This window comes from Strix uralensis, chromosome 3 (genome assembly GCF_047716275.1).
Source record: "Strix uralensis isolate ZFMK-TIS-50842 chromosome 3, bStrUra1, whole genome shotgun sequence".
NCBI lineage: Eukaryota > Metazoa > Chordata > Aves > Strigiformes > Strigidae > Strix > Strix uralensis.
This window is the reverse complement of record NC_133974.1, coordinates 135,103,912-135,130,339: the sequence shown is the minus strand read 5'-3', so window position 1 is coordinate 135,130,339 and position 26,428 is coordinate 135,103,912. Positions and strand designations below refer to the sequence as shown.

Sequence of the window (26,428 nt, the reverse complement as noted above, 5' to 3'; positions counted from 1 at the left end):
GAATGTGTTAAACAATAGCCTTCCAACTTGTTCTAGGCTTTGGCAGTTTTGGTAATATCGTACACCCTGAAAGACAGGAATCAAGCATTGTGATCTCTGGCTAATTATAGTAAAGATGAAGGTTGAGAGTAAGAGCAAGGAAACTACCCCACAATTAAGATGTAATTCTGCAATTCAACATTCCCCTCAGCCATCCACTAATTCTACTTTGTGATGAAATTTCTAAGGGACCTTGGATCCTATAGGTGTGGACGAACTCTTTATATCAGAGTATTAGCAGACTTTTAAAACTTCTTCCTACCTTAGCTAGGGTGCTAATAAGGCAGCCATCTTCCCCCAGACTACAGGCAGGGTTTGATATGTTTACATTCCTGCAAAAGTGACTGTTCAAGGAAAATGGTTAAGTAAATGTGGCTAGGTACAGCCTTGGAGGAAGATGACTTCCCTTTATATCCCTTCTGCGAAGGCCTAAATAGTACTTCTGACTTTGTTTTCCTCATGTAAAAAAGGTGTTTGGACCTTGAATTCAAGCGCATAGGAGTAAGCTACAAAAAGCTTTTTAAAAATATGCAATAGGGGGGAAGTGAAGTTTTGCAGAAAACTGCTGCTCTAGAATAAGGAGCAGGAATGTATGAAATATCAGATCCGCTACTTAGGATTTCATGCAAGTCACTATTTATAGGATGATCACTGAAGCTAGCTTCAGACTTCATTTATAAATAGATGATCATACACTTCCCTTCTACGCCAGAATTTTCAACGTTGCAGTTTCACGCTTCCCAGTGTTCTGATGAACATTGCTGGTGCTTTGTGGGCATGAGCTGGGCATTGGGAGGGGGTTGATAAAATTGTGTTCAACGACAGATTCACCTTCCTGGTTATCACATGCTGCGTGTACAGTATATGCAATCCCACTTCAGAGCAGTAAGGGAATGTGGGTTCTGTTTGCCGGCACACAGACAAAATGCTGATGACGCTTTGGAAAAAGAGACTTTGGGCTTCTAAGACACTCAAGAACTTTTGACTGCAGCCTGAAAGTCAGATTCTATGAAAGGATGTCTGACTGTGATTTTGAAGTAGTCCCCCAGTCCATGCCTTAAGCCCTTAAAATCTGCTGTGCTTGGCTGCTTTTGACTTTTTCTTTGTCAGATCCTTTCTAAGACAGAATATAGAAATTCTTTGCCATTGGAGCATGCCCACCAGACAGACTGATAGAGTTACACTGAAAGTCATCATTCTTGGGTTTCATCGCTCAGAGGTCATAATTAAGAAGGCAAATGTTATAGGCCAGGACATTCCTTGAGTAAACAGTCTTTCATGGAAGCAGGCAAGAGATCTCTGCTAAATGAGGGAAAGGGAATCTTCCTAAAGCTTCCCACAGAATTAAAAGTTAGCAGCTTGCATTTGCAAACCTGCACCTGAGGAACAGCCCTGGTGTGGTGTGTGTGCAGGACCTGACATGGAAGCAATCTGCGTAGGAGGTGGCAGCTTCAAGCTGATGCTTTGAACATTAGAGCAGCCTGTTTATTCTGGTAAATAGTTCTCGTTAATGAGCCGCTATGAGAATCCTTTAATGCAGCTCTGTGGCACTAACGTGACACTGCTGAGAGCAGGCGGCTGCAGTGCCACTCGTGTCAGACATGTCCTGTACAGACAAACATGCTCTGCCCACCTGGAACTGAACAAGGAACTACCGCCTCAACTGAATTAAAACTGAACATTACCGGAGCGAGGTGGAGAGCGCTGAAAGCACTGAGAAGTGCTTTACCTTTTCTAACTTGTTTATGCTGCTGGGCTTTTGGAGTATGTGCTGATGTCTTAACCTGACCTTTACCCAGGTACAGTTTCTATAGGAAAAGTAAGCATATTGTCAGAAAAGGGAATGAAATCTGGGAGAGGAGCTAAGAGTTTAACTTCCCTCCCCCCCCCCCCCCCCACCTTTTGTATTTCACTAGGCAAAGATGACTCAATTAGGTTCACTGAAGTTTGCTTTTTTCTCTCTCCTGTATCTGCCCTAGAGATCTGTATTTCCTGCCACATTAGTAAAAGAGGCTACTTTGATGTTGATTGCTGTTTGTTACTTGTGTTCTGGGTTTTTTTGAATTAAAAATTCTGATTTTGGGTGATAAAAATAGAGACCTTGTTATCCTACCAAGTAGTTAATGGTCTACCTGTTCCGGTATAACCCATCCAAATGCACATTACAAGTTTCTGTTTTGTCAGATTACACAGACTGGCTAATGTGTGTTTGTCTAATGCACCTAGAGGAAATAGAGGAGTAAAATTATGGTCAAACACCAGAAAAGAGACTAGATAATAACATTTGGCAACAAGGGGGAGAGCTTTTCTGTTTGGTTTTTTTTTTTTTGAAGGGAATCGTGTAGATTTTCCTAGGGCGGATAAATGCTGAGGCGTTTGGGCAGCTTCCCTCCCTGTTTCTCTTTTGGTACCCATGAGGAACCCTCGCTGCATTAACACCGATAATGCATGGGACTGATCCCCAGACCGCTGCAGCACAGAGGATGTTTTGAAGGGTGTTCCTTACTCAGTGTCAGGGTTTTTCGGGGAACGTTTAGTCTGCAGTGAAACGCACATCTATCTCCAACTCGTTCATGCAACCCTGCAACAGCCAGAAGTTTGCTGGCTGGGCGCTGGCGGCAGCGCAGCCTCGGGACACGTGTGTTACCCTGCTTTCCCGGGTGATTTTGTGCAGCTGCCCTTGGGGCTCCGCTGCTGCAGCTGAGCTATTTCTTGGTGTCTGAGCTAGCCAGGGTAAACCTACTTGGTGTCTGTGTGCACAGCTTCAGGCTTACCTTCGACTGCAGTGGTAGAGATTCTCTGTGATAGGGTTTCTTCCATATGGAGCCTGCAGGACATGCAAGTAGGTCCCAAGACACTTATTTTGTTTTTTAATGTACTGCCTTGAACACAATGGAAATGTCTGCGAGGGATGTTGTGGTGCGCTGGCCCAGTGCCTCCACCAGTTCTCGCTCATGCTTCCTGCCCCTCCGCAGCGCTGCAGGCCCAGCACCAGGACTGCTGCCAGGACTCCTCCTGGACGCCCGAGATTGCCACAGTGTTGGCACGCAGAGCAGGAAAGCCATCTTTTCTTCACACTGTCAGCATTTCCACTGCTGACTCTGGCGGCGTGGGAAGGAGACAGCAACTGGCTAAGGCCAAGGCAAAGACTTCTGTAAGTGCCCTGTGATTTAGTCCTTTTCCAGGGTTTGGTGTTTTGGGCCTATGGAGAAGCAAGTCCTAAGTTCATGGGAGCTGATGTTAGAGAAGATGACTGAGAACAAACACTGTGGGGATGGGACAGGCACAAAGTAGTAGAGGTGTGTGGGGAGCATTTAGGTTAATAGAGAGAAATGGGACTTTCTCAGCAAGAAAGTATTCCCAGATCTCTGATACACTACCTGTGAGTAGAACTGCTAAGAGTCTCCATGTTCTTGCCGTCTGCTTCTTACTAGCCCAGACCCTGCCTCTGTCACACACGACTCTTGCCTGTGGTCAGGTTGCTGCCACGTGCTGTGCACGGAGATACCCTGCACATGTGTTTATTTCCTGATGCAGAACTCTGGGCCTGGCCATGTTGTGGGCTGCCTGCAGGGAGACGGGGAACCAGGTAGTGAGCATCTAACGCGTTTCTGTTTGCAATGACTGTTGGGAAACAGAAATACACTTGTAAATAGGTCACAGGGAATACGTTGCTACAAGGTGTTAAGGGTGTAGCACAGCGCTGGGTGTTCCAAAGATGAGAAGAAACAGAGTTATGTGAAGAAGAAATGTTTGTGATAGAGAAGCCGTCATGCTTCTAGACGAGTGGTGCACATAGTGAGGAAGGTCAGAATTTTTCCTTTAGGCAGATTATTGCCCATCTTTGTTTTTCCTCTCAAGATCTTGGCCAAGTCTGCTGTGAGACAAAGCACTAGGCTAGATTTGTGCCTTTGAGCCTCACCGTGTGTTTAAAACTAGGCGTTAGGGGTGGAGGAGAGGTGTGTCTGGTGGGAGGAACGTGTCTGCCATCTTGGTCATACTGTGAACCTCTGGAACTTTTGGGTAGCATAATGCTTTTTCAGTTTAGTGGTACAGCTAGGAAGTTTTTTACTGCAGTAGGAATTTCTTTGTGTGTGTTCCTTTTCCATCTTTTTTGAAATTGCCACCATCCTTAAATAGAATTTTTCTAGTTTTAATATTGCCTTAACAATTGTGCCTCTAATCTAGATCGGCTGCTTCTGTTTCTGTTTGGAAATACCCTCTTGCAATTTCAGTTCACACAAAGATGACTGAAATGCCCTAGACCCTGAAAAGAGTAAAACTCTACAGTAAATTCTTTCACTTTGGTTTGAACAGTGCATCGGGTTATTTAAACTATAAATTATTTTTAAATGATCTCTCAGAGGTTTTGGAATGTGTTTACCTTTATACACCTACATAGTGTTTTCCTCTTGGTGAAGGTGTTAATATGCATATGGGTATATTTCTGTGGGGTGAGGACCCGACAGTATTATTGACCACAGTGGCTTAGTAGATTTTCCAAAGAAAAAAGATTAAATATTTCTTCAGCTGTTAGAAATCCGTGGCTGCATGGACAAAGTGTAAGAGAGAAGAAAACCTTGGGCTTCCAGGCCAAAGCTAACTACAAAACAATGGGCAGAAGGGGAGTGACTTCGCCCAGCATTGCTTTGCTGACCCTTTCCACGTCATTTAACAGCAGTTTCTAATTCTGCTCCTTTCAGTTTGATTCAAGGAGTGGGAATGTGGCTGTCAGTGGGAACAACCTGTTTGTGTAACTGGGTTTACTTGCTGCTATTAGGAAGTGCTGGTGTTTTAACTTGTAAGTATTCCCAGCTTCACTGTCACAAAGTTGTAGGTTTTGGTTTTCTAACTCTGCAAGTGGAATGTCCGTGCTGACAATACTAACAAATATTCACAGTAATTTTAAAAAATGAAAACAGCGTCCTCTGTCAAACCCAGGGAGGCTGGTTTTAACCATCAGTGGCAAAAGATTTGTACCTGCCCCAGTCTTTCCAAAATGTGGGCTCTTTGAAAAGAAGAAAATGTCTGTCAGTAACTGGGATAACTGGTCGGAGCCCACAATGCCCCTGCTATTCTGGTTCTTGCTTCTTCAGGCATTCATTCCTACCCAGTTATTTCCATGATAATCAATGGCCCACCCATCTTTGAGCTACTACGTGGGTTAAGACAGACAAAATCTTAAAATACGAGTGCTCTTGCTCACTCCCCTATATTACAATCTTTTTTTCTGCCCATTTGCTTGAGAGGTACTAATTAAGTTGAGTGAAGGATGATTGTTTTTCCCTGATGTTTCTTAACATCCCAGCATTTGAATAATTTCAAAAAAAATTTTATATATATGTACACACACATATATCATTAAGTTCTCTGAATTCCTATTCCTGATGACTATAAAGTAAAAGCAACATTTATGCTGGATCAAAAATTCATGAAGTTTTATCCTTCAGAGCCTGAAATGTGAGAGAGTGCATATACTTAGGCACTTGGTAGTTTTTATTGTTCACAACCAAATTATCCAGATTTTTCTAAGAGCAAAACTGAGCTAAGAGAAATTGTTTTGTAAAATATTTTAACATGTAGTGCACGTAATGAAGAAACTTTGTAGAACTTCTCGTGTTATTTGGGCCAGACTTAGTGAGAACCTGTTGATCAGGAGCAGTCTCTTAATTCTGCAGATGTTCCAGCTACTTTCAGTACCACTGTTTGGAGGAGTTCAGGAAAGCTGGAGAAATGGGTTTAACTTATTTTTCTTTTCTCTGTGCATATAACTTTTAAAAGTGGTTGAAGTGATTGACTCGTCCTTTGTCACAGTCATGGTTAAGAAAGGGTGTCCTTGGAATTATTACTGTTCAATTAAAAATAAAAGGCTTTTGTTATCAATTTACTACTATCATTTACATTGCATAGAAGCAAGTACCTTCTAGTATCTGTCTGGAAACCCTAATGGTGGGCTCTTATTGTACAAGATGCTGTACAAATAAAGCAAGCAAAGGTGGCCCATTTTAGATACTTTAGCATTGAAGGGTGCAGCCAGGCAAGGTGGTGGAGCTGATCTCCCCGTTCGCTGCAGAAAGCCAGCTGAGCTCACCCAGCCAGCAGAGAGCTGTTGTCTTGTTGTTGCTCAATTAGGTTTTCCCAAGGCAGGGAGGGATCAGGGGACCACCAGAACCAGTGCAAGAGAGGAGCAGGAAAGGAGCCAAGTCCAGTTAAGGACGGTGTCCAGGCCAGAGACCTGGCTGACGAGCAGGGTGGTGATACAGGCTGCTGTGATCAGGACAGGAGGTAGCAGACAAGTTCCTGTCCTGTTCAGCTGGGGTTTCACAGCTCTCCTCTGTAGGTCCTGAGCTGGTGGCTTGCATCCTGCAGCTGTCAGAAGGGCAGCATGGGGTCGTAACGTGGGTTAGGTAAGCCTGAAAATAGGTAGATCCCAGAGACTGTTGCTGAATGTGCATGTTACATGTTTCCATTTGTGGGGTGAGTTCACCCAACCCGAAGTACAGAGGCAGGGACGGGTTAAGTTCCCATGCAGGCTCCCACTGGAAATTGGGGAGCGTGAGGAGGACGCCCCGAAGGAGCGGTGAGGAGGCGACTCGGCGGGGGCAGCCTTGGAGAGCAAAATATCAAGAAGAGCCAGGCTGATAATTCTGACAGGATGGAAACGAAGCAGTATTCCAGAGATGACGCCAGGAAGTGGATATTAGAAATTTTGGCAAAGCAGCCGAGTGTGAAGGGGCAGGAGCCAGATAAGAGGAAGTTTAAGACAGGCGCGGAGGAGAGCAGCTCCAGACAGCAGTTCCAGAGTGAGTTAGGAGGGAGCGTGGGGATGAAGAGCAGGAGAGAAGAGGATGGTAGCTAACGAGGCAAATGAAACCAGCAGTCCTTTGCTGTTTTTTAAAAAAGATGGATGGCACTAGTCCATAGGTGTATTGCAAGCGAGAGCATAGGGATAGACAAGAGGGAAGGAGCACTAGGACAGAGGTGCAAGCAGAGGGGCCAGGATTAGCGAAGGAAACCTGAGGCAGGAGCGTCTGCCTCGGGCCTCGGCTGCTGCAGAGGGGCGTGGGGCGGGGAGGAGAGGCAGGGCGGCCGTGGGTCTGCGGTTTCCTCTGCAAAGAGAGAGGCAAAATCCTGCCTGGAGAGGGAGGGCGGGGGCAAGGGCGGCAGAAGGGCAGCCGGGGTTGAGTTTCAGGGGATTGGGTGCTACCGACAAAGGGGAGCTGTTTCCGTGGTAAGGTGGCAGGAACGAGCGGGAGAGGATGACTCTGCAGAGGAGGAAGTCGGAGCCGGGTGGGATTTCCACCAGGAATGAGAGAGCAGCGGGAGGGTAGCGCGGGAGGAAATGGATGCTGGGGGGGAGCCAGCATTGTCTTTGCCATCGGAGAGGGTGTCGGCGGAGGAGGAGCGTGAGCTCCGGAGGGACCCAATAACCGAATAAATGTAGGCGAGGCAGGGCGCGCCGGGAGCGGCGGCGAGCGGGGCCCTGCGGCGAGGCCGCCGCACCGAGGGGGAAGATCTGGGGGTGGCGGCAGAGCCCGGCCCCGCCAGCAGCGCCAGGTGAGGCCGAGGCCGAGGCCCGCCGCGGCCCCCGGGGCTCTGCCGCACTCCCCGCACACCTGCCGGGCCGGGCCCGCGCCGCAGGGCGGTGGCGGCCGCCTCCGCCTCCTCCTCCTCCTCCTCCTCCTCCTCCTCCTCCACCGGGAACGCTCTGGGGGGCGGGGGGCCGCGCTTGGCCGCCGCCCCGCCGCGCTGTCCCCGCCCCTCGCCCCTCGCTGCTGCCGCCGCGGCCGGGCGGGCGGAGCGCAGCGCAGCGCCGCGGGGGCTGCGGGCGCCGCCGGTCACTCCCCAGCGCCGCTGCAGCCGCCGAGCAGGGAGAGCCGCCGCCCGGGCAGCACGGAGGTAGGGGCGGCCGCGCCGGCGGCCGGGGGCGGCTCCCCGGCTCCCCGGGCTGGGGCGGGGGTGCGTACGGCGGGGCCGCGGACCGCGGGCGGCTCCCGCAGCCCCCCCGCAGCCTCCGTCCCTCTCCCTCCCTCTCCCGGTTCGCCGGGCCCCGACGCAGCGCGGCCCGGGTGCGGCCTTCCCCCCCCCCCTCGGCCCCCCCCGGCCGGGCTGTCAGGGCGCGGAGCCGCCCCGCCCCGCCCTGCGGCGGCCCCGGCCCGGCCCGGCCTCGCCTGTCCCCGGGGGCCGCGGCCGCCGCCCCTGCCCGCCCCCCCCCCGCCGCGGTGCGGTGCCGAGAGCCGTGGGCGCGCTAGCACTCCGATTCCAGTTCTTTCTTTTCAAATCTATGCCTCTTTTTATTTTCGTATTTCTGCGCGGCGGCGCGGCGTCCTGCTGTCGTGACCGGGGTCTTGGCGGGCGCTGTCAGGTCGTTGCCGCTGCGGTGCTTTGTGCGGGGGGAGCGCTGGGCTGGGGCTAACGCGGGCGCGGAGCGGCGGCTCCTTTCGCCATCACGAGATGCGCGGCTGGGCTCGCGTTCGGCCCCTGCCTTCAGAGCTGCTGCGGCTCCTTAAGCCAATGCGCAGCTGAAAGGCACAATGAATGCACTTGATTTCGTTATCTCTTTCTGATGGCTCTTAGGCCTGATTTAACAAAAAAAAAATATGGCAGACTTCTGCTAGATGCTGTAAGACTGCAGCAGCTCTGGAAGATCCTTGTTTGTGGCACTAGGGTCTGATGTTTTATTTAGGTAGCCACCTTTTACGGCTGATTCTTGTGCTCTAGGAGCAATAACACAAAACTAGAGTGAGCAATTAAATTTGTAATTTTGGTACCTTAATAGTGAGTAAAATCGCATTCTTGTTTAGAGAAGGTGAGTAGTGATCTGTATTACTAGATTGTACTTGCTGAACGTTGTCCATAGGCATCAATGCTGAACGTTCAAATTGAGAAGCAGGATTACTGTAAGAGGGAATAAACATAAACTGATAAGATCCGGAGCACTCAGTACAGCATTCGACCTTATTGACAGGATAGAAATATTATGAAACCTGTTTACTGAACTGTCTCGCCGGTTCAGAAAAAATGCTGTTACTTGCTGAGCCCTGTGAATGGGTTGTGCTGAAAGACATCTGGGGGAACAATGCTGCCCAGTCTGAGGGTTATAGAGGCAGGCAGAGTAGAGTAATTGATTCAGGGAGATACCAGCCATGTGAAAATGTCAAGGGAGACTGTGACTCCTTAGGCCATTGCAGGAAATCTCTGCTGGAGGAAGGACTTGCATATGCTCAGAAGCCTCTGGAGAGAGAGAGGAGGGAGATGAAAACGGTACGGGATGAAGAACCAGGAAGGGTGGGTGATGGCAGCTAGATGAGATTTCTAAAGAACTGTTATTCTCCATTGGCATTCTTTTTTCTCGCCGTTTCTCGGTAAAACAGCAATGGCTGTTGCGCTGCCTCCATGACTTAGCAGTGGTGGCAGGGCTGTGGGGATGGACTAGCGGGCTCGCCGATGTGTGTCAGACAGGCAATAAATAAAATAGGTAGGCAGTAATTTGTTACTTCATGCAGTAGCATAAACTTGGAATTCAAAAACAGGTCAGGTTATAGAACAGCAGCCCATTTGGCGTTTCTCTGTAATGCAGGCGAAGTGCAGTAAATGGTATTCACGGAAGCAGGATGCAGCATTTTGGGATGAAATAGGAGCTTGCAGCAGTTATGTGACAAAAAGCTTTACAGATGCTGTTTCATCTCTATGGTGGCGTGAATCCTGCTGCTTTTGGAATTGCTGTGCGTTGCTGAACTCTGCCTGCACACAGAAGTGGAACAGAGAGGGGGCAAAACGCTCATGCTACATGTATGGAGAGCGGAACGCGGCTGCGTGTCTCTCAGCTCCTTTTAAGCAGGAGTACCAAACCGTTTTATGAAAGATGCTTTGTTTTTCCTTCAACGTATGTCAAATTTAATCAATTAAAACCCCTTTATTGGGTGGGCCTATAATGCTCATTTATATTACGTCACCTGACTAAGGATTTATTTTTAATGTGGGTCAGTTACAGGATTTAATATTTGTAGTTGGATTACCTGTAAAATACGCATTGTATTTCATTAGTGAGGAGTGCATGGACATATTTTGTGGAACACGGACGGATAAGAAGGTCTGCTTCTGCAGATGTTTAAGGATCAGACTGCAAAAGTTATTTAGGCAGTTAATCTCTATAGGCACCTAAATTCTTTAGTCATCCGATCGGGGCGCAAGTTAAAGACCAGTACAATAGTTTATCATTGCCCGTTACCGGTGAGTCAGCTCCTAAATCCAGCCCAGGCTGGTATCTCTGACCACAGGCCTCCTGCTCGCCATGTCACGGTTCTAGGAAAGCCTTTGCAAACCGCAGAGCTCGGGCTGCGGGAGCTGGGGGGCCTTACCTCGGGGCGAGGAGCCGCCAGCCACCCCTCGGGTCTTCCTGACTCTCGGCCGAAGGAGGGGGTGTGAAGGCTGTCTGCTGCGATGCGCCATGCGCACCGTGCGGCCGAAGCTTCCCGTGAGATCAGGCCCCTGCTCCCTGCTGTGAGCTGCCTCGAGCCACGTATGGCTGCGCTGACACACGGGCTGGGCCGTGGGCTCGCTCCCGCTCCCAGCTGAGCTGGCTGGGGAGCGTGCCACTAGGTTGGACCCTTCCCTCTGCCTGAGCTTGTGGCAACTTGCCCAAGTTCAACCAGCGGGAATCTGGCCTGGAGATGTTAGATGTGAAAATCTAGTTGTCTTCTTCTGCTTTCTAGTGTATTTACACCTTAGAAATCATCTTGTAGTTGATTATTAGCACCAAATAACCCCGGCCTGGTGGACCAAGTGTTGGAGCTGAAATGTGCGTACTGTCAAATGGCACCGAGGTGTAATCACTGTTCTGCAAAGAGACTGCATTGAACACTGCTTTCCCCAGTGTTATTTCTTTTCTTCCACATATGGTTTTCATTTGTCAGATTTTTATTATTACTCTTAAAATGATCTGTTGTGAATTTGTTTTTCTAATGAACATGAGTACAATGTTGCAGCAGTTACAGCTGGACCTTTCCAGGCTTTGCTTTGCTTTAATGAAAAAAGGGTTACAGAGATATTACATGTAAGAAATTTTTCTTATGCCTAGTAGGTCTCAACTTATTTAACAATTTTAACAGTCATATAGATCAGTTCTATATCTTTAAGCAGGCAGCTTTTTTTCTATTGTGTCCAGCTTTATTTCCTTTTCATTTATTGTTAATCCCAGACACATTTTTTACAGCCCATTCATCATTAAAAAGCCCAGTTTTGCATGGAAAAAACTTTCATATGTATTGCTAGTTGATGGTTGAATTCATTACAGATTTTATAGTTGAGAAGGATGGCTAGGGAGGGCGGGGTTGCATCTGAAAGTGTTATTTCTACTTGCAGGAAAATGTATGTGATCAGGAAAAGATACACTGTGATCTGTGTGCTCAGGGACTGTATACAGCTTCCTATGGCCAAGGACAGATTAAGGTTGAGGACTATCTTGAGCTATGGGTTTTTCAGCACTATTGGCTTTTTCCTCAGCTGCTTCTCTGTAAGGTTTTTTCCTTGTTGAACAGTGAAATTTTCAGGATGTTTTTACTTTTTCATGACTCTTCACTTTCCTCCTGCTATTCTCTTTATATATTGCACAGACTTAATTTTTTTCAAGCTGCACGTTCTCTGGCACACCAGGAATCTCTTCGGCATGTCACTGCTCCCACCAGCGAAACCTGTTATGCTGTTGTGCAGTCATGTTGAGTTCACAATCTTTTGAATGCACTGAGCATTAGAACTTCTTTAAAAAGAAATGGTGTGTTGGTTCGATTTATTCAGCAACCCCTCACATTGAGAGGGCAGCAAGAACTGAACAAAAGAGCCACTCAGCGTGAAAATGTTGTGCCAACAGATGCTCACACGCACCTGTTGGTACCACGAATAGACTAGCTGGTCATAGCAGGCATGCCCTTGGAACGGGAGAGGTGTGCCATTAGTACTCTGTTCATAGCTCTAGAAATAGACTGCTGGGAAACTGGTCACAGGTAAGTGTTCCAAATTAAGTAGCTCTTCTGTGTAGTGGGGTTCTGAACATAGGCTGTTCTCTTTTTGGAAGAAGTAGCCAGATCCCAAAGTTACACCTGCTGAGCAGTTTGCCTGTGATCTGTGAAACACATTCAGGAATGATGTTCTTGGATTTAGTCTCCTGTTTTTGTTCACGTATCCACAGCTGTACACAAGAGGAAACTGTTTCTCCTTCTCTGTTAAAGTCATCCTGCTTGCAGTTAGTATGGTTGTAAGAAGATGAAACTTCTGCAAGTAACTGGAGAAACTGTGGACTTGACATTGAAAAAGACTTGCAAAGAAGAAGGAGCAAAGGGGTTGGGTTTTTTGGTGGTTTTTTTAAGAAAGGAATAGGGGTTGGCTGACAGCTCAGTTCTGTTGGAGTGACCACTGGGTTTGGTTTCGTTAATCACAACTCCACACAGTTGTGAGAACATGGAGCGATGCCTAAGACGGGCTTCAGTCAGGGGTTGGCAGTTGCTAGTTCTCCGTGTAAATGGGTCTGTAGGAGGGTGTATGCAGTATGTGTGTTCTGTGAAGATCCGTAGTTGTATGCATTGTTAAAGAGATGTAGTTGAGCTGGTGGAAGATGTATTCAGAGATGAAGACGTGCAGACCTAAAGCAAAGAAACCCAGCTTTTATATACTGCTTCACTGCCCACATGATTGAATGGCACACAGGTTAATGTATTTGAAGTAGCCAGCTTAATGAATGAAGTGTTTATGCTTGTCTGTTTAGTGCCACTCTAGAAAGTGGTTAAATGGTTGTTGTGATCCTTTCTGGCCTTGGCCCATAGGGACTACAGACCTTTAGTCCTGTCTTTTTTTTTTTAAGTTTGCCTTGAGGTTTCTTAAAACACAGCATCCCATCAAGATAATGACTGTGATAAAATGTCGGGATTCAGGGCGTCAGTTGGGGGCCTGCAGTGGTCAGGAGAGATCACCCCCACACCACATTTTGTGGAGTTTAATTTTCTGTTTTTCCACTTTGTCGGAGGCAGCAGGGGGCTGGCTGGGTCGAGGCAGGGAGCTGGGAGGGAGGTGCTCTGAGGTGACGTGGAGGCTCCTCTCGGAAGCCTGGCCCTGACGTTTGAAGGTTATACTGGTTGTCGAATTTGATACCCCGCAGAAATTTCTCCCAAGCCAGACCAAGAGGCATCTTTGGGAGGGCTTTAATCTTCACTGTGGGATTCAGCTCCCAGTAGTGTTACAGTCCCAAGTACACGATCAGGGTCTTCTACAAGGCATTTGTGGGGACTTCTTACCATCAAGCTGTAATCCAGATCTGCATTTTTTCTTTTTGTAAGTGAACTGCCATTTGATCCTGAATTAATCCTATCATTCTATTGATTGATTTATTATAGAATGACGTGGAGTATGTGCTTTTGATTCTAACTTTTACATGATAAAAGGGAGTCTTGTGTTTGTAAGGGCAAGAAAGCTGTCAGTACGTACTGTTTCTAACTGCACGGTGAGTGCTGGCTGACAGGGCAGGTCTAGAGCCCAACCATGGGGTTGATTTGTGGTTACTGCAGTCAGTAACAGAGTAGAAAATAGGGTTTTGTGCAGTATGACCAAATGCTTATTTTTTCCCACTCATGAAATCAATTTTGCTTAGTGCCCAGACACCACAAATACTCCAGCTAATTATAGCAAGTAGCTCCTCTGTTTTTTTTGGCTTAGAAGGGAAAAGGTGCTGCCTGCTGTATCTAAATTAACTTAATGTAGATAAATTTATTTTAACACCCACAGGTTTTAGTTTGGGCATCTGAGTTTGGAAGTGTCAGCTTTTGTCTGTAGCTAAACTCATTACAAGATTTTCTTCCCAGGGGCTTTCACTGACTTTTCTTTTAGTAAACAAATATTTAATTAAAGTGTTTAAGGATGATCTGTAGCCAGTCTCTGCAGATGGAGAGCTTTGCACTGGTGGGTAGCTGGTGGCTCCAGTGTGCTAGTGGCATATACATTTATAGCAACACTGGAATGCAGCATGAAGCTAATCGTTCTAGTCTGTGCTTGGAGAAAGCGGGTTTTACCTCTCATTAGCAAATGACTGGCCTTGGTGCTTTTGGAAGGGTACTTTGGGCCTAAATCTGCCCGATGGAAGCCGGTGGGCATTTGGAGACAGGAGGATCATCCAGTAGAGCACCTAGTTAGACCCTGCATCGTGCGGCGGTCTAGTGAGGAAGTCAGGAAGGCGGTGATCCGCTTTCCCACTGTGGCACTTAGACCGTATGACACAGGAGAGCGAGGGCATTGAGCAGCATAACTGGTTTTGGGTGCCTGAACTTTCAGAAAGTGTGGGATCTACATCTCTTGAAATTTGAATGGTCCTTTAGTCAGGCTGACTCGGAGATGATGAGTTGGGAAAAACTTGGGTTTTCAACTACCGTGTTGCGGTTCACCTTAAGGTAACAGGTATTCCTTGACATGTAGGGTCCGTGTGGGGTAAAGATAGCCTAGGTAGCTTAACATTTGCTTTGTTTCGTAACTGAAAATATGGTGACCTTTTCTGCGCAGCACACCATGAATAATTCTCTGCAGTTTCATGATAGCAATGAAACCATTCAGCTTTGACTAACTCTTTATTTTTAACCTTTTTTTCAGAGTAATGTATTCTTACTGTAATTCTAAATGCTTTAGGAGGCCAGATCCTAAGCCTGAAAAAAATCTGGTTGACTTCGGTGGAGCTACACTGATTTGCACTAGTTGAAGATCTCTCTTGCAGTCTTTAAGTTTTGGTAAAACAAACTCTGGAGCCTGTTGTATTTTAGTCTCTTTGTGTTTTTGGCATTAGAGAAGCTTTTCCTGATTGTTTTTCTCATTTGAAGGCTGATTGTACTGAGTGACCTCTTGCTACTAAAGGGTGGGTCACTTTATGTGGGAAAGTCTTAGTCAATGTGTCTGGGAGATAAGTGGGACTGCATCCCAACAAGCCTTGTGCATTAAATACTGGAATGTGCTGGGGATCTGCCAGGAGATTGGAAACAGGACTATGCGACAAGCGCGAATGCAGTCACACTCTCCCTAAAATAGTACTCTGGATAACAGGAGATCTGGAAAGTTATCACTTACCTCATTTTAGCACAAATTCTTTCCTAAAAATGGATGATTGCCTGAGGGTTCAGGGGCAACTTTTTGGTATTATATTCTGTTTACATCTTAAGAAGGTTTAGGTTCCTCTCAGGTCTTTAGCTGAAGGCAGGGTAGGACTGCAGGTAAGAACAAAACGGCTGTATTAAAAGCATACAAGTGAAGCACAAACCCTGCAGCCCCAGCGAAGGGAAAGCTCTTTGTATAATCTCCACTGTTATCGGAATGAGAAACGAGATGGGTTTTCATCTCCGTGTAGGCTAGTAGTAGTGCCTTCAGCGTCATCTTGAACCGTCTGGAAGCATCACGGCAGAGATAAATTAGTCCAGCGGCCTCAGACATGCCTGGACTGGTTGTTGGTGACGGGATTTTGGCACAAGACCTGGGATGCAAGCAGTCAGTACTTGGATATTAAAATGAGCAGCGGTTTACCACTGCAGACCGTATATGGTTTTGTTTAAGGGTAAAAATAAGCAAATTTGATTTTCGGCCCTGTGTCAAACTTGTCAACAGAAGAATCTGATTGTGCAGCTTTAGTCGTTGGCATAAGCCATTTAAACTTAAAACCTGTGATGCCTAAATTAGTTTGTTACGGAAAGAGGATGAGTTAGCTTCTAAATGGGATAGTGTGAGGAAAGCGCGGGGGCTGGGGTGGTTGGTGCTTTGAAGCAAGGTTGTAATACACTGAGTCAGCAGGTGGTTGTGTTTAGCCCTGGTGTGAATCTACTGTAGGAAAGGATGGATTGAAATAACTGTTCCCTGGATGCGTGTTTGCATTGCTGCAGGGACCGGGACAAGGAACTCGGTAAAAGGAAAAAGAAAAGTGGAAATGTTATGGAATAATGAGGTCCAGAAGAAAAGGTCTCGGCTCCTGTAAGTCATGACCTTTTAGCGTGTGCAGATTTTGGGACACTGATGAGCTGCACTTTCTAAAAGGCAAATGAATAACTTCATTTGTGGAAGAACACCCGTCAGCTTCTGGTCTGCACCACAAGCCTGGGATCAGTTCAGCTCTTGAGGACCGCAAGGTGGAACTCTCCCATCCTGCCTGCACCAGAACTGACATCTCTGGCCCCAGGAATTGGGTTCAGAATGGCCTGTGCTGGGAGAAGAGCAGATTTATGTCCCCTGGGCTCCGGTCCCTGAGCTTCTCCGCGGGGAGGAGAGTCCCTCAGCGCGCTGCGCGGGAGCAGCAGCTGCAGGGCTGCCTCACGTGAGGCTGGTTACAGCGCAGGGGAAGGGAAGGGCTGTGGCGTGGCCGGGGTGAGGTGCAGCACAGCGGTTATGCTCCAGCGGTAGCCTTGGGAGAGGGTACCAGATACATCTGCTCTGCACCAGTGGGGATTCCCTGACCCCAGCTGGCTCCCAAAGCCACCTTTGCAGCTTCCCATCACAGCAGTACGTCAGGTAGCTTTATTTTGCTGGTCAGGATCTGGCTCCAAGGAGTGATGTCTGCGTAAAGCTCAGGTAAAAGGTAAATAGAGGGAAAGTAAAAAATTTGCAATTCATTTGAGTGTCAGTGAGCTTTGTCTTTTTCAGTCTTGCACACGTTCAGATGGTATTAGGAGGCATAAATATTTTCAGAAATTGCAGAGTTTACATGAGAGATGTGAATAATGGATAGTAATATGTTAAACTGCCCTGAGGAGCTGAAAGATGGGGGAAGTAGGTTATTTTTAGAGATGTATTCCCATTGTATGCTAGACAAACAAGAATAAGATGACTTTGAGTTAGACATATACCACAAAGAATTAAAGATACTTTTCCCAGACAAGTATGGAAGTGTAACCATAGTGTAATAACGATCCATACTACCTGCCAGATTAGTAATGAAACTCTTAACTGCATTCTTCACTTGGTTTAGTAACAAAAGAGGGACCTTCTGTGCTTATTCTCATGGCGCTATGATTCTTCTTTCTCTGCGATGTTTACGAATGAAGGATCTGAATCCCCAGTTGTGCCAAGTTACATAGCTGATTTACATCATCACAGTCTGTGGCTTGAGGTTTTACATCACCTTCGTATAAAAATACACAGAAGAACGTATCCAAGATGTTATATTGCTCAGTTACATTTCTGAACCATGTTAGAAACATAAGAATTGTAAAAAATGTGAAAAGATACCAGAATGTTGGTAAATAACTCTAGGAGTCAAGGATGACTGTACTGTCTTTGTGGGCAGGTGTGAGTGGTCGGGAGCACATAGCTCTTATTTTATCTGGGTTTTTAGTCTAAGTAATCCTAATCAGTAGTAAATACTGAGTGAGATTATGCTGCTGGAGTGCGTGCAGCAAAGATCAGCATTAGATCCGCTGTAGGGGTATAGCAGGATCTAGAGATGCTTGTTTAGATATTTATTGCTGATAGTCTGAGGTAAACCAGAAGTTTGATTGCTTTAACTGGGATCTTCTTCTAAACAAGAGGAAAGGAAACACCGTGAAGGCCTAATGATCTGTTTGCTGAGGCAGAGCTGACAGGTGAGGGCCACATGGACATACCAGTGATAGGTGGAGCTCTGGGTTGGCGGAGGGCATGCCAACCATTTTAGAGATGTTTCTACAGCTGTTGCCGACTAGCAGAAAATAATGTGGATCCCTTGGGGTTGCAGTGGCTCGGCTTGCTGTGAGAGTTCAGAGAGTCACAGAGTTCCTGGGATTCCTGGCATGGGACGGTGAGCCTGCATGTCACCTTAAGGGCAATTTGCAGAGCAGCGCATCCATGTTATTCCAGGGTGCCTTTAACAGTAGTACAGCTGCTTTCATTTTTAACTTCTGGTTGTCATAAGCTGTGGCAGGATGCCAAGGAGCCATGGAAGAGCTTGGGGCTGAAATGAATTTTCACCAAACTTGATTAGATTGGCGCCTGTAGCGATCTTACAGCTAAAAGTTTTATGTGTCTTTTTATATAAATGCATCTCCTTTCTGGCATTGAGTGGCTTGGCCATAATACCACCTGATGCTCTAAAGAGAGATAGGAGGCCATGCAAATAGATAAAACAAGGACAAAAATAACTCTGTATGTGTTTTTAATGGTCTGTTTTGTGGATTGATCAACATGTTGCAATTTCAAAAGCCTAAAATGCTTGATGGTAATGAATATTGAGAAATGGTCACTATGCAGGCAGCATGACCGCTTTATCAGAGGGGAATTTCCAAAGAGCATTCCAGGCATGTTATTAAAGGATTAAAGAGATGGGCGCTTCACCTTGGGCTGACTGTTTTGAAACTATGCTTATAATACACATAAATACCTATTATGCAAATATTATTGTAATAACAAACCATATTTTGAATTCGCTTTGTGCCTCACAGTGGTTCACACACCAGTCAGAAGTATTTGCAGTATCAATTTGATAGGTCTTGAGGGAATGTACATGTTGGTATTAGACTGTAGTTCTCATCATGTTTCTGTCTGAACCTGATGTCCCCGGGCCTGGTTTCCTGGTTTGGCAGAGGAAGGAGCTCAGGACCTGGCAAGCAAGGTGGGGAATGCCATCCCAGAGTCAGCTTACTCTTTGTTGTGGAAGATTGGGGTCTTGGGCCTCCTGACCATGCAGAAGGTAGACCCTCACATTGAACTTCAGTGTGTTTTGTCAGTGCTTTGTGGTACTAGACTGAGATCCCAACCTTTCCAGTTCCAGGTGAGCTGCTTTCTCAAGCGATGATACGCTCGTGTCAAGGTGCAGACAGTGTCACTGCACTGCCCTGACACTGGGATGTTTGCAACAATCCAGTCCCCTTTTTGTTTGGAATACAAAGCATGGTCCCAATGAGTGTTCCTGAGGATTTTGGTTGAATTGCTCTTGCAAATGGCAAACTCATTTGTTATGTTCCAGTGTTCTAAATCATAATCTTGTTTTCCCAAAACAGGAGGTACTTAAGTTACCTGTACAGAGAAAAACATTTAACTTCAGTGACATCTGCCACCTAATTGCTTTTTCTCTGAATTGCCCTCAGCCTATAGTAGCGGACTGGAATGTTTTGTACATAGTTTCCTTCCTTGATTACGTTGTTAAAATTAAAGAAAACTTCCCATTTTTGTTGTCTTCAGGAGCAATAAATTCTTGTTCCTTTTAAAAATCTCTCCATTCTGGTTTTGACTTCCATTAACTATTGCCTGGAAAACGCAGGTATTTCTCTTCAGAGTGCTGGAACTCTTTCCTGCAGTCAACCTGAAGGGCACAGTTCACCTTTGGGCAATGCCAAGTGGAAGACTGGTGGGTGCATAAGCTGCAGTGACCATGGTTTTAGTGCTTCCAGACCTGCAGGCTTTCAGATGTAAGTGCCAGGAAAAAATTCCAGTATTCACTTTAGTTCTCTGGGCAGAATACGATTTTTAAGTCAAGACTTTAGAGTGTATCAGGAATCAGAGGCTAGATGGCTACTCTTTTTTGCTTCTAAGTGCTAACATTTTTGTGCTGATAGATGGTCCTTGAATATTGCATGTTAGGAATTTGTTCCCCGGAATCACTTAGAAAACCCTTTGCTGTTCCTCTGAGAAGTCAGTGAGCTGTCTCGGAGACACGATGTGCCTTGCTGGAGAGAGCACTTTCTGAACCAGGAGGGTACGGTGGCTTTGGGAGGCTCTAGTGCTTTTGAGCAGGGTCACAGTTGTTTGTTCAGGTATTTGGAGCCACACAAATGTGGGGTTACAGCAGAGAGAGGGGTCTGAACCTCCCTGCTTCCCAGGATTCTGTTCAAGATAACTACTGTTAATTTTTCCATCTGAAACACGCCGTGCTGTTAGTGCCGCTTGCAGAAGGTGTCATCTGAGAGGTTAAACGGCCTAGTGTCCAAACTTGTTTCAGCCTATGTTCTTCTTCATAATACTACTGTGAAGTGATTCTGTTAACAGCCTGTCCCTACTTCTTCGACAGTGGTATTATATCAGTAGAATGACCAGGTAAGTCTTGCCTGGCGTTTGGGTTTCTCATACAAGGACTGGTGAGCCAGTTTCCAGAAGTGGTGACCTGTCTGGGGAAATGACGTGGTCTTTGTATTTGGATGACTGGCACTTAGCATGTTTTGATGTTGATTTATTATTAGTGGACCCAGTCTCTTTGACAGTGAAGAATTATCCTTGGTCTGTGGGTACCGAGTTATTTCTCTCTGGCCTGAGCAAGGGTTCCTGATGTTGGCTGTCTGATAGCCATGCAGACGAGCCGCACGGGAACCTCCGGGACATAGAACGGGATTGATTTGCAGGGTCGAGAGCATAGTGAGGATTGGCGTTGTGTTTGACAGTATATGGTTTAAAAGTTGTATTTTCTGGGGAGAAAACCAACCAACCAAACCTTTCTGGGCTTCTTCCTGAGTTACTGGTTTCAGAATGAAGGCTACAGGCTATCTGTAGTGTCAACAAAAAGAGGGGAGGAGGCTTTGTAATTTGAGTATCATAGCAAAAAGAAACCAAACAAAAACCAGAAGAAATGCAGCTGAGGGAATTTTTATTCAACCCTATAGTTAATTTTAGCTGTGGAGTTTGGGTTGGGTTTGTTTTGTGTGTTGTTTTTTTTTAATTATTTTTAATTTCAAGGACTGTTGAGGGATGAGGAAGAAAGGAGCTATTGTCGCAGTTAGAATCACACTGCAGTGGATGCCTACCTCCTAGCCCTGTTTTTAGCTGTAGCCTAAGGTAACACCTGGTTGATTTTAAAAGCTGGATGTGTTGAGAAGCTGTCATAATTACTAATTTTATGCTTTTGCTGCATGGTGGTTTCTGTTGGAGACTAGAATAAATCTCCCCAACTCTGTTTCCATGCAGAATCCAAAATGGCATGGAAAGTGCAAGCCTTGTGCACAAAATTGACTGTGTCACAGTCTCTTCTTTGATTGCCTCTCCCTGTATTACAGTGCTGTGTTTGTAAGTCGTCTATAAAGTCAGTGCATTGGTTAAAATAGGCCATTCCTTTTGTAATTGCTATTACAATTCCAATATTCAAATATTAAGTCTCTTCTACAGCACTCAAAATAGAGAAATTCTTTCATTAGTCTTACCGGAGGAGTTAAATATTCAGCGTGTCAAAGGTTTGCTCCCAAGGCTGGAGCTATGTAGGAGTTGAGCCAAGGCTTCTTCACCCCTGTTTCTTCATTTCTAATCTGTTGTTGTTGAACAAAGAGTACAAGTGGGTGGGAGAAAGACGAAGAAAATGGATCAAAAGAAAGTGAAGAGTGTCTAAAATGAAATAAATAATGGACCAGAAGGAATGCAGAAGTAAAAATATGAATTTAAAATAGAAAACTGCCTTCACAGAATTTCATTAGGACAAGACTGATCCTGGCTTTGATGCGAATGGCTGCAGCACGGTCACCTGGGTGGCAGGCAGCACCCTGTTTGGTTGGCAGGGGCTGTGAGAAAGACCTGCCTCCTCTCTGGAGGCTGTGGCTTCAACCCTGTATGTTTACAGCAGGAGGACTAAAAATTGTAGCAAGCCATTAATTGCCCTTTGGGAGGCCACTTACAAGGGTGGGTACAATGGGGATGGTTGAGCTTGGTGGGAAGATCAAGGGCTTGGCAAGTTTGAATGTGTGCACTTGGTGCTGATATCCTCAGCCTACATGCTGTAAGAATGCACAAATGAAAGGCAGGTGTTTATTTTTTCCCCCCCATTGTTGTACGTTAACTAATGTAAAATTTAGTAATAAAATACCATTTCAGTGAAATAGTTTCCTTGAACTTAACATCAACAAAAGATGTATTGGAAAAGAGGATTTCCTCTAGGGTGAAATAAAGGACAAACAAACAGAAATGACCATTGTATATTTAATGGGAAAAAAAAGGTGCTTGTCATGTGGCTTGAATGTCATCTTAATGATGTTATGAGGCAAGGAGGGGAGCCAAACAATGCACACCTTTTATCATGGAAATGAAGTCCAGAAAGGCTTTCAACAAGCAGGCTTTAGCCGAGGGCTTGAATTGTCATCTGCTGTAAAAGAAAATCTAATTTGACCACATAATCCTGTTGGTCCAGGTGAGTGATGGGGGTACTGTTCTTCTAATTGCCTTTGAAGTTCAAAGGGAGAAGAGATCCTTTCTTCTGATCTGTTCTCTAGCTTGGCCTCTGTGGGCAGGGAGGAGACCAGCACTAATACTTCATTTATCAACTTAACCTGGGTTGAACCAGTCGTGGTTTGCTGGAAAGGGCTCTGCTGGTCAGTGGTTACAAGCTGCAGCCCTCTTGGAGGAGACGGCCGGGTGCGCTGTCTCCCCGCGGTCCCCGGCCGTGGGGTGGCCAGCCAGAGCACTCGCCGTGCGTTTCCCAGCTGTTTTGCCAGGGGCTTTGCCAGCGTGCCAGGCGTCACTGGCATTTTCTGGAACAGCAAAACTGAGGCAGAGAGGGGCCGGCTCGTCGCAGCAGGGCTGGGCGACAGGCCCTGGGGTGTCAGGGCTCGTCCCAGACCCACGCCTGCGCCCCGCAGCCTGTCCCGGCTCCCAGCCAGCGCAGAGCCCCCCTGTCCTGCTGCTGCTGGGGCGCAGAGGTGGGTGCTCGCTGCCTGGAGATCGCTCCGCTCAGGCAGGGTGCATCCCAGCAAGGCGAAACGGGGACGGTTTTGGTCTCTGATGCTGTTAACGGTGCCATAATGGGCTTGTCCTGGATTTACCCTAGGAGAGGTGCCATTTGGGTTGGGTGACAGGTGCTGCCAGGCTGACTGCTGGCGGTAAGTGAAGCAGCACGGTAAATCTCCGTGTCGTCAGTCTGGCTGGCTGCACGGCAGGGGAATCGCAGTACTGGAGTGGTGCTAACGCTCTCCCTCCGTGCCCCAGCAGCTGACTCTGGAGTTCCCACCTTTAGGAGGTGGTCTAAGAAAGGGAAGGTCCCTCTGTGTTCTCCTGCCTATCCCAGCATCAAGCCATACTTCTCTGGTCACAGCTTTACACTGACCAGACTTGGTCTCTAACCAAAATAAAGCCCAAAGCATGTGCACCCGAGGGGGCACGATCACGCTGAATTTCAGTCACAGGTGAAATGCCACTCTGTTAAGTGGAGAGAGGATGGCATGGCTGGTCATACACCTAGCCCACACCATTTGGTCCCGGTTTGCAGTGCTCTGGTTGCTGGTCAGGGTCTCTAAGTTAGCCAGTGATTTTTCACTTGACCAGATCGCCTGCTGATAGAAGTGGAGCCAGTATTATTTAGGCACGTCTATTTGCATTAGATTTGTATTAGATCCCTCAGATCTAATACTTGTGCCTGCATTCGTACCTTTCTTGGCTTGAATATATGCAGAAATTAATTCGTTATTAGTTACCGTTCCTCTAGTAATCAAGGTAGAATTTAGTGGCTTGTCTTTGGAAGGTAACGCTAACATGTGTGCAGCACGTGTCAGTGGTTTGTGTGCTGTATGTTGTGCAAAGAACCGACCCACAGACCACTGGTGTCCCCTCGTAGTGTCTTTACTTGAGTCCTGTTAACCACTTCAAATGCAGAGATGATGTCGTGCTGTTAACGCCATGTTAGTGCCTACCTGCGCAAGCAGTTAAGTGCATTATTTTAATTTGGTAACGTACTGAAGAGATTAAATTCTGGACACTGGCATTGTTACCTGAGCAAAACACGCTCATAGCTGTAACCGCAGGGCTGGCCTCCCCAGTAAGTTAATTTTTATTCTCCTCTGTGTTACATTTTTAGCTATCATGGAGGAAGAAGATGGCTGAGCAGTGTCAGCTCTGGATAGCACAGGTTTGCAGGTTGTCCGTTTCCATGAATACGTGAAGGCGCTTTCTCGTTCGCTCAGTGGTGGATCCTAATGCCTCTGTCACGTACCAGCTTCACCATTCTCTGTTTGACATCCCCAGGACCTTTTGTCTAATTCAGTTTTATTTGGTTATACTCCCATTTATAAACGTCGTTTGAAAAAGTGTGTGGTGACACGTGGTCTCTACAAGCAAGCAGTGGTCCTCATGAACCTGCCAGTATTTGCCCAAGCTGCTCCAGTTGGTGTCTGGAATTTTTTTAAATGACTTTTGGTGTACACAAAGGTAAACGTATCTGAAATAGCTTAAGGGACTTTGGCTTCAGTGCTCATTTTTCATTGACAAACACTAATTATTTAGCAACGTGAATCAGGTCTTGGGAGGCCTATTCTAGGATCAGTTTCCATTTCTTCTTTCCTGAGCAGTGATTCAGTCGTAGTGAGAAAAGCAGTGTCAGTACGTGATTGGACAAGCATGTGTGCTCTGCTTCCCAAGGACTCCGCAGAAATCTTAGACTCGCTCTGCAAAGACCTACGAACAGGTCCATTACCCGTCCTGGAAAAACTGTCTTTGAAACAAGGCCTCTCCCCGGGCTCCTGCACAGCGTACGCTTGAGCCCTGTTTGACTGTGTCCTGGCTTCTAAGCTATTTTTCTGTCTCCCCATTTTTTCTTACTGCAATCTCCATGATTGCCTCGAAGTGCTCTTGTGAAGGTCATTCTGCTAGGTCACTTTGTCATTCTGAAATAGCCTCATTGTTCTCTAAAAATTACAAGTATTGGTAAAATACCAGCTTACTCGGTGCAGCCTAAGCACTAAGGCAAGCTGACACTTGCCAGACTGAGATGTACTTCAAGGGTAGAAACAATGGCCTTTGCACTAAATCACTTAATTTTTATGACTACAACAAATTGGACTTTTTCAAATAGCTTAAAATCAAGACCATATTTGTAAAGGTGAACAAAATCGAAAATTGTGTGTGTCAGAGTGCTGATACTTTTTCTGGCGGGAAAAAAGAATGTTGTTTAGGCTTATGGCTGTCTGTTCTCAGTAGGGTTAAATTGCAGATCCCTTGTCCTCAATGTGCTCATAAACCACCTTTGATTAAATTAATAGCAGATTCAGGTGGGAGGAAGGAGAGGGAGCTGTGCTAGTCTTCAGGAAAGAAAACCTGCCTGAGCAGCGGGCAATCCCAAGCCATAATTCCTACAGAGCCTCTGAAATGTCCCAAGTCTTTGCTGATTCAGAGCCTCTTTTCTCCTAATCTTTGCATGGGTGTCTGAAGGCAAACTTGTCTCTTCATTTGTCAAACAGAGTAAAGAAATGAGGGTTATGGTAGGAAATGCCTGGGGATGTTTTGTGGCCTGGCTTCAGGTGTGTCCGCTTTCCTGTCTTACTCGCAGAAAATGAAAAATACCGATGGGTGTAATTTTTTTTATTGGTTAAAATCCTTGTGAGTGTTACCTGGATTTGCAGAGGAGATAACAACCCCCTTTTGCCTGCTCCGACCCTGTGAGCCTTCAGAAAGCCTTCTCAGAGTGAGGGGTCCTGACAACCCCATGCCGGAGACACAGCTGCTGTAAGTGGTGATGTTGAGGTTAATGAGAGGAGAGAGATGACAGTTTTGCCTTAGGCTGGGAACATGGGAGAGACCCAGTTCATTTTGATGGGAGTTGTTGGTGTCTGACGCCTGTAAAAATTAAGCTTCTAGCGTTATGCTGCAGGTGAGAAAGTTACTGTGGTTTTGAATCTTGGAGCTGTCTGTTTTGTCTCAAATGAGGCATATGGAGAATTACAGGGATTGTTACTTTGCAGGGGTAAAACCATTACTTTTGATATTTTCTGCTAGTTCTGTTGCAAAATGATGATGAGGCTAATTTTTAACCCATCAGGTAAAATGGGTGGTTCATTTGTCGTTTCTGCTGGGCGCTCTGTGCAGTTCCCACTGCCTCTCCCCAGGTGCTGCTCTGTGTCCTCCTGCCTGTGTCAGAGGGACCCTCGGTGTCCAGCAGTTGTGGGCAAGCTGGACACAGAGCTTTTCTAGCACTTTGTGGCAAAAGCCAGTAGAGGAAGGTTTTACACTAACAGAGAGGCCAGATTAAAACGTGAGCATCCCTTTCCACAAATCCTCAGTCTGCCACCTTGTTTGTTTATTGTCTCCTCTGAACAGTTGACTCTCATTGTGAGCAATTGGTGATGACTGTTCTTTTTTAGATAATCACTTTTCTGTGGTTGGGTTACTCCTGACTGACACCTGCCTATGAGAGTTTAGACCCTCCCCTTATGCTAGCTGGAGTGGAAGATGTTATTGTTTCCTCCTTGGGCGTTGGGAGGAGGCTGTGAGTAAGGAGTCATTTTTGTCCCGTGAAGTGCCAGCCCCGGTGTCTGGCCAGGTCCGCCGGGGAGGTAAGGCGATAGCTGGCAGCCATGGCTCTGTAGAGAATGTCTGAGGCTCGCTGTAATTTCCTGCTCTCCAGATTCCCCTCCCGCTCTGTAACCCACACCCGTACGCTGCTTTGTTCTGGTTTTGGCCAGCTGGGAGAAGTGCCTTGCTTTGCTGCATCTAGCGCTATTGTTTGACA

At 46.5% G+C, this 26,428-nt stretch overlaps 1 protein-coding gene across 3 annotated transcripts in view; it reads left to right on the top strand.

Annotated features, from left to right (window-relative positions):
- Window positions 1-26,428, top strand: part of SPTBN1 (spectrin beta, non-erythrocytic 1) — a 151,452-nt gene that overhangs the window by 11,785 nt on the left and 113,239 nt on the right. The window contains exon 1 of one of the 3 annotated variants that reach the window (XM_074864531.1): window positions 7,580-7,596. The exons of 1 other annotated variant lie outside the window; for it this stretch is intronic. The gene's annotated coding sequence lies outside the window, so the exon portion shown is untranslated. Of the gene's footprint in view, window positions 1-7,579; window positions 7,597-7,806; window positions 7,939-26,428 lie in introns of those variants that run through there. One more of the 3 variants, XM_074864529.1, reaches the window with a different exon arrangement.